This window comes from Nesoenas mayeri (genome assembly GCF_963082525.1).
Source record: "Nesoenas mayeri genome assembly, chromosome: 1".
Lineage (NCBI taxonomy): Eukaryota > Metazoa > Chordata > Aves > Columbiformes > Columbidae > Nesoenas > Nesoenas mayeri.
In genome coordinates this window covers 185520289-185537637 of record NC_137541.1, presented here as the reverse complement: position 1 = coordinate 185537637, position 17349 = coordinate 185520289, and the positions used below count along the sequence as shown (strand labels likewise).

The 17349-nt window shown below is 41.2% G+C and overlaps 1 protein-coding gene across 1 annotated transcript in view; it reads right to left on the bottom strand.

Moving 5' to 3' along the window:
- Positions 1–17349, bottom strand: part of FOXO1 (forkhead box O1) — a 66325-nt gene that overhangs the window by 34252 nt on the left and 14724 nt on the right.

The following is a 17349-nucleotide window of genomic DNA, read 5'->3' as shown; positions in this document are numbered from 1 at the left end:
GACTATGAAAAGAAACCGAGAAGGGTATGTATTACATGTGCTACACTGGAAACAAGCCTTCCTCCCAAATACACCCACACCCACCCATTAAGGCTTCTCCAAGTCACAACTGACCTGGAGACAGAAATTGGAAGGATCTGCTCTGTACCAACCTCCCATGGGGGAGAGGACTAGGTCATCATCAAGAGATTTTCTTCTTTATGCATCAGAAAACCACACTTCCAAGGCAAAATCCAAGTGGGCATTCGTTTTCTGGATATAACAGCTATCAGCTTGATTAACAGCACCATGCACTGAAGCTTTGTTTCCTACAAAGTTTCCTTTGAAATGCTGTTTGTGAACATAGCTCTGGCATTGCAGTTCATTCTGTCTGCAAAATGTAGAACATACTCTTATTTACAGCCCATGATCCAGTGAAAATCTCTCTTCCTCCCTGCAATTTCCCAAATGTGACTTTTTTTGTTTCCAGAATATCCTTTATTCTTAATGACCAAGTGAAAACTGAATAGAGGAAATGGCTTAAACATGAAATCAGGTCTTGGGATACCCTCGTTCCATTCACACTGCTCAAGTCAAGTTAGTTACATAGACATTACTGAAAAGAGTTCTCCCAAGCTGTGCATTAAATGTAGTGGCAACCCCATAAGAACAGAAAACAAATCCCTGTCCAGCCCAGCTGTCTAAGTCTTACCCTTCAAACCATATTTCCTAATTAGTGACTTCCTATGAAAATGGGCTTTATTAAACCATGTGCCAGGATACTGAAAATAACTATGACCTGTGGTACAGATAAAAGAGGAGAGCAACAAAAGTTTCTATTAGAGAAAAAAAAAACCCTGTATGTGTGGAAACTTAGCAGTAAGACTACAAAAATGAAAGACCTTGTCACCAGTAGAAATGTCTCCTAAAGTCTGATTCACCTTAATCTTTAGACAATGACACAACACATTTGCTCCACTTCTACATACATGACATGAAAATAACTGCTGGAGAAATAGGATTTTAGTACATAGATGTTACACGTCTCCTAAAAGCTGTATGCAACTAAAGCCCCTGCCTTTGCTGCAGCACCATTATTTGTGTATTGGTCATTCTACATAGCTTTGGTTTGGGGCTTTTTTTTTTCCTAATATAAACACATCATAAACAAATTAACAACAAAACACTAATATTTTATATATTGAAATATTTTTATATTATATATTTATATATATATTTCCTTATATGTGTGTGTATCTATCCTTAGATGCTTAAATGACACATCCCGCAGACTTACATTGCACAACAGCTGGTAATACCTTCTTTTCCTCTTCTCTGCTCCCAAAGGAATAAGCAGGGGCAGGTTTATTTCATCTTACTTTCTTCTGACCTTCATACCAACACACGCATTCCAGAATATTTTTGCCTGGCCTGTGTTTTCAATTGCCTTTTGTGCATCACATTTGCTCCAACTTCATATTTAACCGAACGTTTATATTAAGTAACCCATAGTATTTTAGTTTGCCTTTACAAGTCCCATTCACAGCTGACAAGTGAACTCTGTCCTTACTGCTACTTGCAGACATGTCTGCACATGCAAGTCAGCCTTATTCTGCCTTTTTGCTTCTAGGACACGAGGTAGTAAACACAAGACGCCATTTCTAAGAAAGTTATAAGGGTGTTAGTGAAAGTTAAAAGACCAGGGATCCTTACTGCATTTTTTTACGATAGTCAATGAGATTCACCTTTTTATTTAATATTTTTATGATTTCTTCCTCTTAACAAGAAATACAACTGAAAGCTCCCACAGCAGCAAGTACTTCCTTGATGAAGATTCTCAGCTTGCAAAATTTAACAAGCATTTTATGCACTGCAATGTCAGTAATACTACATCTTTTAGGAGCCTGATGTGACACCATTAGCATTATTTGCTATTCGTTTAATCTGACAAATTAAGAAAATGAAAATTTTATATTTATGAAGATACATGTGCAACTTGAAAATTCAGTGTGTTCTAGCTAGCCATCTAACTGGCCTTATAATTACATGCTTTCCACAGAATAAATTCAAAGGCCCTGCTCAAACCTGAATATGTTTCCCTGGACAGATGCACACCTTGATCTTGAACTCTACATACAATAGGTCCCAGATAGAGGAAAGACTGGAGTAGAAGGATCTTAGGCCTAATTGACTAAAGACCATTTTATTTTCTGAAATTCACTTTTAAAATATTGTTTGGCTGCAGTCAGGCAGCGAACAGAGCCTGCGGGCACATGGTGATAAGTGCACTCAGATGAATTGGTTTTAATCCTGACATGAGGCCTGATGGGCCAAACACCTCCCATTGCCACCAGCCCCATCTCATGGACCCCCGTCATGGGGTAACACCTGCCTCCCCCTGTCCATCAGTCTTTCCCTCAGTAGATGCCAAAGTGAGGCACAGTTCCCGCAGACAGACGGCAATATTCGGGGCACGGGGAGAAATCTTTTTACAACTGGAGCTCCGCCCTGCTCCTTCCTCCCTGCGTTCACTATCATTGTGCTGTAAAACAAACTGGAGGGGAGATGTCAGGATAACAATGGCAGGAAGAGAGCTTGTGACAGCCTGGCCGCAGAGTTATGGTGCCCCGAGACAGGAGGGCAGAGGTTCATGCAGGAAACTACAACCAGGACCCTCCCCTGGCCTGCAACCAGCCCCTCAGGGCTACAAGTTTGGGGAGGGAAGAGTGGGAGGAAATGTGTGTTGTTCTTTACCGTTTTAAAAGAATCAAAGTACATGGTGGTACGGAGAGCTGCTGCGCAGCACAGGCTGCAGGACATTCGCATTTACAAAAGATCTCAAAGATGTGCACTGAGAAAAGCCCACTGTTTGTCTCTGCACTGCGGCAAAGCTTGCGGCAGGCTCTGCTCTGCTGTGTGTTAGCACCATGAGAGGAATTCAGGCATCTCCCTTGCTCCAGTCGGGAAAAATCTCAGCACCGCCCCCCATAGAGGAAGGACATCTCTGGCTCCCAAGACAACTTCCAACAGCGGCAACAAGTCAGTCCTTTAAAGAAAAGCATCTGCCAAACCAAAACACAGACTTGTGTCTTTGAAGGGACTAGGGTGCATCTGAGCGTCACTGCAGTCTCCAACGCCATTAAACACTGGCTACGACAGAAACCATGCAACAAGGAATGAACTATTCTAAAAAGGCTCTTTGAAAAATAAATATTTTTATTTTAGGTGATTCAGAGTATTGTGTGCTTTAAATTAAGGAAATCCTTGTGAAAGGATTTCAGATTATGCTAACCCAAGTTATGCTCTCTCCTTTCTGGTGACCCTGCTCTCTCTCCCCTCACCTTCTGCTGCAGGAGAAACAACAACATCACATGCTGCTCTGCAGGTCTGGGACGAGATAGATGTTCGTAAACACTCGGTCATGTGTCTATCCTGTTTTCTACATTTCTAGCTTCATGTCATTTATTTATAGGTTTTGAAATTCCAGTATAAATGTAAATTTAAAATCTTCTAAAAGCTGCCCATTCTGACAAGAGCAGAGTTTCTATCTGTTTACCTATATATACTGGTATAAAAATACAGCTTTTACTTGTCTTTCTCTACCTCATTTCAGTTAAAACTCCCATTTGCCAAGACCATCCACAGCAGAAACGCTGGGCTCTGGCCATGCATATTCTCATACTTCTGGTAACAGCTTCCCTTATATTTTACAGCCCCTCTAGCGTGTTACTGCAACCAGTGACTCCAAGGGTGGTTTTGAACTCGGCCTCCCCACATAAATGCCTCTTTGAGAAGCTCTAGCCTGGCACCACTCTCATGCTGATGCATGTGATAGAGGCCAAAGTCTCAAAGCTATAAAACCCAGCGAGCTCAATCACCGGCGGGAGCAGGAGGCACAGCACTCTGCCCACACAATTCTGTAGAAGAAAGCATACCCAGACTTCCTGATCCGATTAGCAATTCTGGCATCAAACCCTCACCCAGGCAAAGTACGTGTGACTGATACTTGCCTAGGACCAGCTCAAGGTTTCTCAACAGCGTAGGCAAAACTGAAATCTAGTGGCATTACCAGGCTGGTAAGTGGGAAGCTGAGAACAGCCCCAAAAAGGTGTTTTCCATTCCCTGCAGCACGTCATGCTCCACACATCTACCTCATGCACATTGCCACTGCAGTATGCCCTGCCTATCTTCTCGAACACAGGCTCAACTAACCATATCTGCACAAGCCCCATTCCTTCTGCAAAATCTCTTTATCCTCCACCTTGCCATGCTGCAATCCCTAATCACGGCCAGCCAACTTTCAGACTGCTGCAGCAGGGAAGGAAGCACGAGGCTGGTGGTTGCTTTGCCCTGGGGAAAGCAGGCAGTGGGATAGGGCAAAAGCACCAGGACTTAAGAGTCAGGCTTTCTTCTTTTACTGCTGTGTGACAAAGCTGGAGCAATGACTGATGCTGCTGAAGAGAGCCTTCCTCCCACTGAAATGACAGGTGCTCCTACTGATGCTGCTGAGGGCTGTGTAGAGAAGTGAAATAATCAATTTGGGCACCAAGTTGGTCCTTGCAGCCTCTGGTCCAAATAACACTGGCAGCCATCACCCTGCAAGGTTGACTCAGGGCATAGCAGTCCCCAGCATCCCCATGTGAATTGTGCAAGGGCTGGCTTCTGGGAACACTTCCCCCAGCTCTGCAGACGTCATCATTAGAAGGTCCATTTCCCAAAGCAAATGCCACTAACTGCAAAGCAGATCCTCTTTCTGGGAGCAACTTTATCAGGGTCTATATTTTATAACAGAGGGAAGGTAACAGGAATGCTGTAGCAAGGAAGAACAAGCCATTTTTAAATTTAAAAAGAGGTGAGAGGGTACGGTTGCACAAAGCAATGGAGGTCTCCATCCCAAGATAAACCCTGTGAGTGGGCAATACCCTTAAAAAAATGGATTGTAACCACGTCCCAGAAAGCAAGACTCAAATCCACACATAAATAATTCCTACAATGCAACTGCTTAAGTCTTCTTTGCCACCTTCTCTGATTTTCCATGAATATCATCATGGGGGCAGAGGCTTCTCAGCTGGATATTTAGTGGTACATTCACAGAGCAAGTAATGGCTCAAAAAAATAAGGTGAGTGGAGATCCAGGTGCAAAACGGATCACACCAGGTTTTCTGACACATTATGGTTTGGGTTTTCTCTGCATTGTGAGATCAGTGCTCTCACTGTAGTCTTTTTCATGAAATAATATGCTTCCTAGAAAGACCCTTCCTGTTAAATATTTGGGATAACTACCACAAATAGGCTCTAGCAAAACACTGCTCACAGAATTCATTCAGTTTTTATGTAGGATAAATTCAGAAGTGGTCCCTTTATAAAGACTTGTTTTTAGAGGAAAAAGTCAAATTTTCATTAATGAATGCTTCTAAGTTTTCCCCAGAAATACAAGGTAAAACAAACACATATATTCAGCTACAGTCTCAACAACAATTCTTATTGTAAAGCAAATGGCTTGAGAGAGGCCCACATACTTGAGCTTAATACAAACCTAGCTTTATAAGTTATGGGAAGATGGGACTTGTAGGATTTAATTAATTCTTAGCCTTAAAACAGTCTTTCATAATAAGTGTGAAGTTAATCATATCAAATAACTGGAGTAGAAAGATGCTTGGCATGTGTAGAGTTAACCATCACTACACTCCTGCTTTATGATTATAAAGCTGCTCATTATCCAGCACCATGCCTGTAAGGGAAGATGTAACCCCTATATTTTTCTTTGCTAACTTGGATTTAAGTAACTAGAATTTAGTCCTGCAACTCTAAGTTGTCCTCACTCTTATCTCCACACTTTTTTGCAAAACGTGTGCAACAACACCTTTCCAATTCCATAAATAATTATTTGCATCTGTCTTTTGAAGTTTAAAAGGAACTATCAAGCCAGAAAACTTCCATAGTTACATCTAGAGAAATTTCTACCCCTGCCAAAGACCTGTTTTTATTACATACTTTAATCCACATTTCTAGGAGAATACTTCCTAAATCTTTTCCTCTACTACTTTTCCTCTCTACTCCAGCAGGGCATTTGACTTGCGGTAAAGAACATGTCAGGTGGTGCTACAGCCAGGCTAAGTAACAACACAAGATAAAATACAAAGTATTTTGACAACACAACAATCTCCCCCAAAAAAACACCTTGTAACTCCCAAAGTACACCTACCTACACGTTCTTTGTTGATACATGTACCAGAATAATTTCTTACTCTAAATGTCTCATTAAATCAGACAGCTCTTCCTACTTACACATCCACGTGACCTCAAAGAAAGCAACTAGTGACTTCAACTCAGTCTCCAAGCCCGCTGCCTCTCTCCCCTGCAGCAGCTCCAGTGTCATTCACATGTCAACCCTCTTCTGGGAGAAGGTCTCTGGTTCTGTGAATGACACAGTCAAACTCTGTTCAAAAGCTGTGCTTTCCAATTTTCCCTTTGAAACTGGTCCAGGCCAAATTTAAAAAAATAAAATAAAATAAAATAAAATAAAATAAAATAAAATAAAATAAAATAAAATAAAATAAAATAAACAAAACCAAACCCACTCATTAAAGTAACTGACAGATTACTAAGATGTTTCATGTGAAAAATAAAGGGTTCCTAACATAAGCTCTCCCTTCAGGCCCACATCATCTTTCAACTTGCCTGTTTTGTATAACCTCTTCCCATATTGCCCTTATTGTGATTTTTTTTTTTTTTCAGATGAGATATGCCAGTATTTTTAGTCTAGAATTTATTATTTCCTCTTCATATTAGAAGATCTGTGCCAACTCGTGGCACTGGGAACTGATAAGCCTACAGATAACCAGGTAAGATTTTGGATCCTTGCACAATTTAAAGAGAACTACAGTGAAAGCACACTTTAATTTCTTCTACATGTGAATATGCAGATTATGCATTTATGAAGAAGTAGCTTAAAAGATAGACTTTATACACAGAGCTTCCCTGCCTCCAAAAAAAAAAAGAAAGGAACACAAGAACAACAATAACTTTACTTACCTCTTCTATCCTGCAATGAGTTATGAAGTCTGGTATTAACATTTACTTATTAAGAAAATTGCAGGTTCACCATCATACGTTTTTCTCAGGTAGTCTATGCCTTCAGCTGTCACACACTAGGGCTTAAACACAGCTAGTAAAAGTTCCTGGTCTACCATGATGAACTGCTGCTACCTCCCATTTTGCCATTTCCAATGAGCTTGAAGGTATTAGACTCTGTCTGCTCAGTTTTAATCCATATGCTTTGTTCTGTCCTGATTTTGACAACACATTAAACATAGTCCCTTAAAGATTATTTTAAAATGAACCGCCAAGCAGAATTTGCAATGGCAATGTACCAAGCAGTCTGTTTGGTGGCTTACCCAAATCACCCTGCACAACTAAGTGGGCAGCCTGCACTGGTTAGACAACCAATTATTTTGATTCCAATCAAACATCCGATATTGCATATATCAAATATTGCAAGACACAAATATTGTAACACTGGTGTAGTTTCTGAGCACCCTGGGAGAGGGGAGACAAAATAGTAAAATATGTGTTGAATAGAGGATTTGATGGTTAACTATAGAATGCTGGTAAGTTGCAGGCTTCAAAAAGACATGAGTAGTCTCCTCATCAAGAAAAGATGGGATTAAGCAATTAAAGGGCAGTTTAAGAGTGGATCATGCAAAGCCAAACTTCTCCAAGAAAATAAATGGCAAAAAAGTAGTTCTAATATGCATAGGAAGCCTCACTGAATCTTGATTTCTTATTTGCACTCAAACATGTACTTAGCATCTGGCAAGCGAAAGATTAGACAGTTTGTCAAATGAGCTCAGCAGCAAATGTCAGCGTAAGCTTAACTCTGAGGTAACTTCGCCATCTTCCTCATAAGAAACCAGTTCAAGCTCTTGTGCACATGAGCTCCAACACAAAATCAAGGAGCCAACATCTTCAGCCATGTCAACCATGTCTTTCTACCTGCAGTTTGTTTCTTGCAAGTAATTTTTGCTTGTGTTAAAGGGGTAAGAGCACATCTGAATCATCCTCCATTTGTCACTCACTGACAAAAATCAAGTCAACATAAGAATCTTTTAGTTGCACAGCTCAGGGAATACATTAGCCAGATACCAGATTAAACCAAATGACCAGCAAAACCCACCAGCTACTTTTCCCCAAGAAGCACCCAGCCTCAAGTCAATGATGTTACAGGAAAAAGCAATGAAATATTGGGAAAGCCCCCATACTTGAAAGGGGTGCAGCACCTGCCCTGGGAAGCCAGCCTTCCTCCCAGCATGGTGGGATGGGGTTGTCTGAACACCAAACCCAGAGCAGAGCACTGGCTATGCTCTTATTTTTGAAGACACTCTCAAGGTAGATGTAACTTTCTGATCTACCTTTCTATAATACTACTCTGATTCACTATAGACGTGGAGCTGTGAGTTTGAGCAAACTAGAGACATCCAGTCACAGGTTGCCCACTGTGATGCTTTATCAAACAGCAAGAGACCACCTACTGTGCTTAAACAGCTATGTAGGAAAGTCACCTCAGCTCATCCTCTAACAAGGATCTCAATATCCCTTTCCTAGTCATCTTTCAACATTTATTATAGCTGTCAAAAGGTCAACAACCTCAAAGATGCCCTCACTTATCAGTAAATGCAATGGTATTCACAGACTGTTAGTGAAAAAGTGGAGTACAAGATGATCTGTCATATATTTCATAGTGAAAGGTGCATTTTAGGAGTTGTCTTGGCCAGTCAAATGCTCAAACGCTGGTTATTTTTATTCCCAGGCCATATATTTTGAAGTTATTTATACAAGCACCAAACATGACAGGACATATGCTTTCACAAATGCAAAGAATGAAACCCAGGACTTATCATCCAAAAATGCATCAGAGCATTTCTCAGGCTTTACACATGTATGAGGCTGAAGTCACTCAGCCAACACCAAAATACAGTTACCTCCGAGGGGCGACGAGGCAGCCACGCTGCTTGAACACTACAGCACTGTTTATAAGAAGGGAAACGAAGCTCAACTTCTCCAGCTGAAGCTGCAGAGGAATTCAGGGCAGGCTGAAAGTAATTATTCAGCTGGAGTTTGGCCAGCACGCTGGAGTTAGCACTGCTGTTCTTACAGACGGTGTCGGGGGACTATGCAATGACCACCAGCGCTGCCTACTGAGTCATCAGCGCCGCTTCCCGCAGAACCCAACTTCTCCTTGGAAATCTCCCCTTTCTGGATTGCGCAAACCCGGCCCGGTCGGTTTGGGAACAACGCAGGACAAAGAGGAAGGGTGAGAAGTATAACTATTAGTGTCACTTTCAAGAGCAGTAAAATTTACATGGATTAAAGGGATGAAATCTTTATATATAGTAAAAAGGATAATTATAATGAAGGCATCTGTCTAGCTGGCACCACCTACAGCAAGACCTGCAAGCAGTAATTGTACAATAACAACGTGGTGGTTAGTGTGAGGTTTAGGACATTCTGCCAGAAAACCTAAAGCATCCAGGTTGTAAAACACTGTAATAAGTAGGTAATTCCCAGCCTGGCGTCCAAGTTACTGCCCTAACCTGTTCCTTATGATTATAAAATGTCTCAGTGTCAGCAGGTTCACTGTGAGTCAGAGCTGAAATAATAAATGGCTTATTTTCCATCCTGATGGAGGAAATACATCACGGCTCATTGTGGCTCACTTACTGAGGCTTTTTTTTTTTTTTTTTTAAAACAGGAAAATGTAAAAATAACCAAGTCATTCTACCTTATTGCACTTATTTTTGATTAACAAAGCCCTTATTACAGTCAAAATAGAAAAGAAAAAGCAGTATGTTTTCAATATGGTCTGCATAAACAATCTCTTAGGAAAAAATACAGAAGAAAAAATACTGCCCAAACAGCCAAAGAATATGAATTTTGTGACAAATAGCCTTTTTTGCCAAAGTGATTCCACCACTTCGCTCCTGTAAACAACAGGTTGCCTGAGCTGAGGTCTGGGCTTTCACCTCGCCTGCACTTTGGCTCCCAATAAGCTGTCTTTAATCAGGTTCCAGTGCTCACAACATGCTCACAACTGCCCAGCCGTGCGTTTGCACACTCAGGACCTCTGACTGTAAACTCCAGAGGAAAGGTGCTATCTCGTGCTTCATGCATTGCTAGCAAGCAAATAGTGCCCTACTTCTGGCAGGTCTGCCCAAACGCTGCGTAAAAACCACACAAATGGTCCCATCAAAAAGTATTAAGAGGCAGCCGCAACATCAGCATCCTCAAAATACTCATCCTTTACCTAACGCAGAAATACATAATAGCAGGAGTATTGCAAGCAAGGTGCAATTGGTCCTTACCCCATTTGCAAACTAAAAGTGGAAGAAAATAAGCATAATTATTTTATGGACTTGGACAAAAAGCACAGACATATTAAGATGACTATTTCAAGCTCAAATTTGGAGCACATATTTTTTTGTACACACGCACAGAGCGGCCTATATACATAGAAAATTTAAAACAACAGAATAATACATTAAAAAAATGAATAGAACAATATAGAAAAAGCTGTAAGCAAATTATATATAAAAGTCTTAAGTAGCATCCATTTTTTTTTAAAAAAAAGAATACCTAAAACAGTAGAAAACACAAAGAGATGAGTATTTGTACAAACTGTGAAAGGAAAAAATCTGGGGTGAATATCACAAAGACAACCCTGATTTTTTCAGGGGAAATATCTGTGTCAAAGAATTGCAAGCTCTATGACTCTGCATATTTGAAACATACAGTAATTGACATTAGACATACAAAGAATGCAAAATTATTTGAATTAAAATAACAAGTACTGAGAATGTAAAATTTCTCCATAGTTCATTGTAGAAAAAAAAAAAGCCATTTTTCTCTTCATTATATGTAGAATAACAAATTGTAAACTAATACTTTAGATCAGAGTATGAAAGGCAAATGTTAATTCCCAGAGTACTGCTGCTATTCAACTGGTAATCAATAACTACTAAGTTATTTATGACCAAAAGTCTAATACTGTACCAAAAATGCAGATAAAAGTACAAAGTTGCCTTTCAAGTGGTGTCTCTCGAATGCAAGTTTTTTAAACATACAGTTTAAATGTACAAACAAACAATATCTATTTCTTGCATGTCCTTTCTGCAGCTTCTTATGCATGCTTCAGTAACTCAAATTTATCATGACCTTTAGAACCACAAGAACCTTTGGGTAGCAGTGGCCAGGACGCAGAGCTACAAGTGACGTTTTACCCTGCCAGAGTTTGCCTGGGAGACATACTGTGTTGGTTTCCACCCCATGCTGCTTTCTACAATATCTGAAAACCTCGAATAATCCAAGTTCTGTTCTGGTGCCGTCCGTCAGCCCTGATTCTTGGCAGCCCTTAAGGCAGCTACTTAAAAGGACTAATGGTCTTGCAACGGAGTCATGGGACTTTGACTCATGGTCCCAGATTCAGCTCCAGGTTCCACCAGCAGCCCCCGCGCAGCTCCAGGCCTCTCCTTTGCCCTATGCTGCTCCCCACCCACCAGCCAGGACACTGAAGCCCCTCTCCTCTTGGGCCTCCCTAGGCTTCACACTATTTGGGGGAGGGGGTTGTGATACATTCAGGATTGCCTCTGCTTGCAATTGCTCCTCTCAGCTACCCTCAATATAAAAACATGTCAAAGTAAGTGAAAATATTGGCATGCTACACTAAAGCTATGCAAGCACAACAAGCCATGCCATGATTTCCAACAAATTTACACCCTTCCCCCTGCCATGTCCCACAGAGCTTCCCATGGGCATAACCTCAACCCCACGATCTGCACCCCTTTTCCAACTTAGCTACTTTCACTTCTTCATCTTTTGCAGCCCCCAAATACTGCAAGCCCCTAGGACATGGCCCTCAAACTCCATAGCAGCCTTCAGCCCAGCCTAAGTAACATCCCTTCGGGGGTCCACCAGGTCCACGACAGAGCTTGGACTGGCCAGCAAGTCACTAGCCACCAGAAGCAAAACAGGAGACCCCAAGCAAGGCTTCTTAGCTCTCAAACTGAACCTTCAGGGTTGTTGGTTTTTTTTGTGGTGTTTTATGACAGTCACCCATAATAATGACTCTAACAGTGATGAGCACAGAAGCTGGATTCATTACTGCCATATGACTCATTAAAGGTTTTTTCTAAACTGAGTAAAGTTTCCATAATTTTTAGGCCACATTCCACATCAGAGCTACACTTCAAAAAGCATTACAAATCAAAACAATTTTGATGACAACACTACAGGGAAGCACAAGCACCCAGCATTTGGAACAGTAAGAAATTAGGATTTATAAATATCCCACAGATATATTTAGAATCTTTTAATCCCCTTCACACTTTGGATTTCAAGCCTTAAAAATGCAGGAAGAATGGTTCATTTTAAGCTTCTGGATTTTTTTTTTAAATGTATTTCCGTTTTGGCTTGTGATGCGAACAGATCCATCCAATGACATTACACAGCACTGCTTCTGAAAGCAAAAGTCTGCTCTTTTCTACCCTACACCAGTAAGAGCAAAAAAATCTCTTCCTCTGACCCAGGGATCATGGAAAAGGATACATATGTCTACAGGCAAGACTTGCAGACAGACATCATTCTTTGTACTGGACAACGAAGTTGGAAAAAGCAGAAAAGCTATGAATTACACAAGCTCTTCCTTTGACTCTTCTTTTTATTTAATTTTCTTCATGTGAATAAACATTTTCTCAAATACAATTCATAGCAAGTTACCTTCGTTATTAATTGCAGTTTGTTTATAACATTATTTTAATTCTGTAACTTTTTATTTTATTTTCATCTGCATTCACAATGTTGTTGAAGAGTTCACGCTTCCAGGTAAAGCTTGTTTTTTTGAACTTATAGGAAATACTATAATGTCTCAGTGTTGCAGTTTTTCTCCATAACAAACCCTTCCATTACGTAGCAGATTACATACCTTTAAGATATTCCTTTTGTTTGCGACACACATCATCTTCTCTTTAGAAAGTAAAATTTTCCTTATTAAGCTGCAGCAAGAGAAAGTGGGATTTTACAAAGCAAAAAACGAGAAAAACACAACAGCTCATGGCACTCACGATTTAGCTCACATTTCAAAGTCTTCTCATTTCCTCTCGCCTTTTCTTATAAACACCGCAACCAAATACATTTGTTTGCTTTGATTTTCAAAACCCTACTACTCCCAAATATGAGGAAATTTCTCTGCAACCCACTGAGGTTACTGGCACTTTATAGCCTTTGTTCCCTTTATCGAAACCATCCAGCCTTTGCAGACTTTCTAGGAAGCACAAAACAACTTGGAGTTCAGATATTTCCTGGGTCTGTCCTGGGAGCTGGCAAGCCTGAGACTGACAGACGTCATGACCACCTCTGGCTCAAAGAACATATTTCATCACATGCACCCGGGTTACACAGCATACTCCTCTGTGTCTCTGGTCTTGCTTTCAAAATGGAAAAGGGGGAGAACTCTGGGACTGCATATGTATGGAAGTTATGCTGTTTACCTGAAAAAACACACCTACACTACATGTGAATTGTGTGGTTGTGCTCAGTCTTTAAGAGACCAGAGTTAAGACGTCCTAGCGCTGGCAAGAAGGGAGTCAGGCACTGGTTAAACCCCATGTAAGACTGTCACCTTTCCACCTCCTTAGAGGAGCGGACTGTTCCTACTGCATGTGACACCCATGACTTCTCTACAGACTAGGAGATTCTTGGTTTTTTAATCGCTCTAAGAGAACTTTCTCTCTAATCCTTTAATGGGCACTGTGGTACAGGTAAGAACATCTGCATGACAGAGCAAACTGAGCCAATCCCTCAGGAAGACGAAATGCCAAGTCCTCACATAAGCAGGAGACATGGTCTGAGAAACCACCTTAGTCCCACACACTCAGGACTACAGGCGTGAATGTGATGAGGCTATTTTGTCAACACTTGAAACTGTCCCTTGGCCTTTTTCCTAAACTGGGGATGTTCACAAGTTCTGCCTCCTTTCTAGGGAGTTATTCACCATGACTGATGAAGTTTCTCCTTGTGAACAGTTAGAGCAGAAACCTATTTTCCTTCACCAAACACTGATCCCAAACGTATCAGCCTCCTAAGATAAAAGCAGACTATGTAACCCTCTTCCTATCTAGCTGTCTTCGTCCCCTTCTCCTGCTACCCAAGGGCTTTCTTTGCAACAGCAAGAGGTACTTTAAATCATAGAAGTCAACACATGGAAAGGAACCACTAGGCTTAACTAAAGGCAACTGTTAGGCCTTCTAACATCAGGCAACCTCAAATGGAGTTCAGAATAGGACTGTGGTCTACACACCAGCTAACCACTCAGGGACAAAGAAACCTCTCTTTCCTACTTTGAAACTTCAATGCTGCAGAGGAACCTCAGAACCCCAGTGGACTCTCACACAGCTGGTTCCCATCAGCACTTACACATCTGATCTTTCGGTTGCTAGTACAAGAGGAAACATCAAATCTTAAATCGTAAATGAGATCTACTTTTCTTACTGGTGCTACCTACGTGAACATTAACACAAGATTTACATGGCAGGAAAAAAAAAGGTGTTAATGGGCAGAGGGAATATTCAGGTCAGGTATGGTTTGCTACTGTATTTCTATTCCTCATGTAATAAAATGCAGTGTAAAACTCAGCAGCACAAGCAATAAGCGCAATCGCAAATTTCTGACAATAAAAGCATGTTCTGCCATCTGATTTTTTTTCCTTAAATTCATTTCTAGGAAAAGGCATGTTTTCTACAGCAAAGCTCATTTAACAGTCACTTAACAGCAACAAACTTAAAGTCTTAGTTGGCAATTTCAATTTCTCCTCTGCATGATTCACTTACCCCTGGGACAGGCCTGAGCGAAGGATTTTCCCAGCAAAAGACAGACCAATCAAATTATTTCAAGTCAGTCAGGTATTTGCTTTATGCCATCCAGCCCTGATGGCAAATCTTTTGTAACAGCAGATCTCCCAGCGTGAAGGGGAAAAAAAAAAAACAGGCTAAATACCAGTTTAATCAGAGTTAAGAGGCAAAGCTCATAGAGCCAGAAAGACATAAATGTTATCACTCTCTTATTCTCATTCCTAATCTTTCACACTGCATAAGTAAGTAGCTTATAGGGTACATATGTATACACATACACACACACATATATATATTATATTTTTTTTCAGACACACACTTGACAGAGCACAAAATCGCCCCACATGCAGGGCAGCACTGCTACATTGCGTCCCAGCAGCTGACAAAGTGAGGATAGATTTTTGCCAGATTCTGAAGCATCCTGGCACAGTGGCCAGCAAACCCAAAAAACCCTGATGCCCTCCGCCCAGCTTTCTGAGCAGATGGGCCATCCACATGCATCTAAGCATACTTAGTCCAGCAAAGTAAAATTCTCCCTTCATATTTCCTTGACCTCCAAGACTCAAGCCAGTCATCCCAAAAAGTTTACAGAAGGCAGCACAGCCAACCTCCCTATCACGCCTGTGTCCCTAGCCTTGCTCACTGCCATCGGACAGGGACACTGGCTACTGAGCCACTAGCCACCGGGCCACCTAGAAGGATGCTGCTCCGAGAGATGATGGCTCGTGAAAATGAAATGCCGCCCTGGCCACAGCTGCTAATTCAGCTGGTGTGTTACTAAACCCTGTTGTTCAGCAGAACAACTGGAGCAGTTTGGAAACTTCTACCTCAGAAGAAATCTCCGCAGTCACGGCACTGCCCTGGGTCACAGACGGGATAACGTAAAAGGCACAAAGTCCTTGGCATGAGTCATGTTTTCTGCATGCATTGTTTGCTGCTACAATGGATCTAGCTAAAGACACCTAACCTGGTAAGTGATTTTTGGTGTAAATATTTCTTACCTCTGTCTCAGCCTGGATTGTAACTTGAAAAATAGGACATTTGGGGCACTTTCACTTCAGCCTGGTTTCCAAAGGACAGGCTGCACATTAGTTTGACTGTTGGTGACTGGCTGGACATTAAAAACCACAGTAAATACCAGCTCTTGCCCCAGAAGTAGGTGGGAAACATGGGGTAAGGATCAAGCAGCAATGCTGGTAACTATGGTGGGTACTTTCTTCCTCCTCTCCAAGCTCCAACAGCTTCCATTTCTCCCTTGGAAGAGCCACTCAGCCCTCCACCTCCTCTGGTGTCCCTTCTCTACACCTACCAATGATGCTCTTTCTCTGAGAGTCTTTGAAGATGAAAATATTTCTTCTCAGCTATATAGTTTTGAAGTTGACAGGTTTTATTTCACACACAAAGAATGTCCTGCACTGCTGAAAGCTGGCCAGCCTTTTCCCCACGGTAGCCTTGGCTCTAAGAAAAGGGCACTGCCTCCTTTAAGAACATCATGACGACACTGACACCACCTCTATTTTCTGCCTTCTCAAATCCAATGCAGAGGGCAATCACATGCTCCTGTTTATACATCCCATAATACAAGGCCCCTATTTATCAATAAATGCCTCGAGGTGCAGAGCAAAACCCAAGCTAATAAAAATCTGTGAGGATTATCTGCTGGTGGTTCACATCAACAACAGTGGTGGCCAGGGAAAAGTGAAGGGAAATGGGGATACAGCAGAGAGTCCAAAGAGTACAGAGCAAAAGGAAGGGGCTGCTACAGGTATTTGAAGAGTTGGGGAATCAGGAGGGAGGAGAAGGCAACAGAAGGAGAGTCTCAACTTTTTTTTACTTTTTTCTTTCTTTTATTTTTCAACTCTAATCCAAGCCATTAAAGAATTACTTAAAAAATACACAGACAAATGCTATGTTTTGCTCGGTAAATAGCTAACCATTGGAACCCATGGCTGCAGGATAACTACTGGAAAATAACTTGCAGCGATTAAAAAGGGATTAAATAGGTTTTATAAACAACGGTATCTGTTGTTAAACATGCTAAAATAAAATTACAAGAGTTAATAACCCATTTGCTTCAGGGCATAAACTAATCCTCATCTAAGAGCAGCAGAGATCTGTCTGCATGTCAGCTCAATATCTGGTGCAACAACTCCTCTCCATAGACAAGCAATCTTTGCTTTTAATTCCTGGCATTCTAAAATTGTCTGTCTTGCCTGAAAAAGAGAGCATGCTATTGTTCAGGCCTTCAGTTGACCTCATGTAATTAATTCTGGAGTATACCAGATATATCATTCCCTTCAGGGGCAGGGGTGAAATGCATGAAAAGGGAGGGAAATGGTTTAATTGCTTCACATTTCAATATTCTGCTCTCAATTTCTTCAAATGTGGTTTGTCAGGGCACTAAAACTGAGCACGAGATAAAATTCTCATAAAAAGCTTAAAGACATGAAGCACAAAATCTATCAGTACT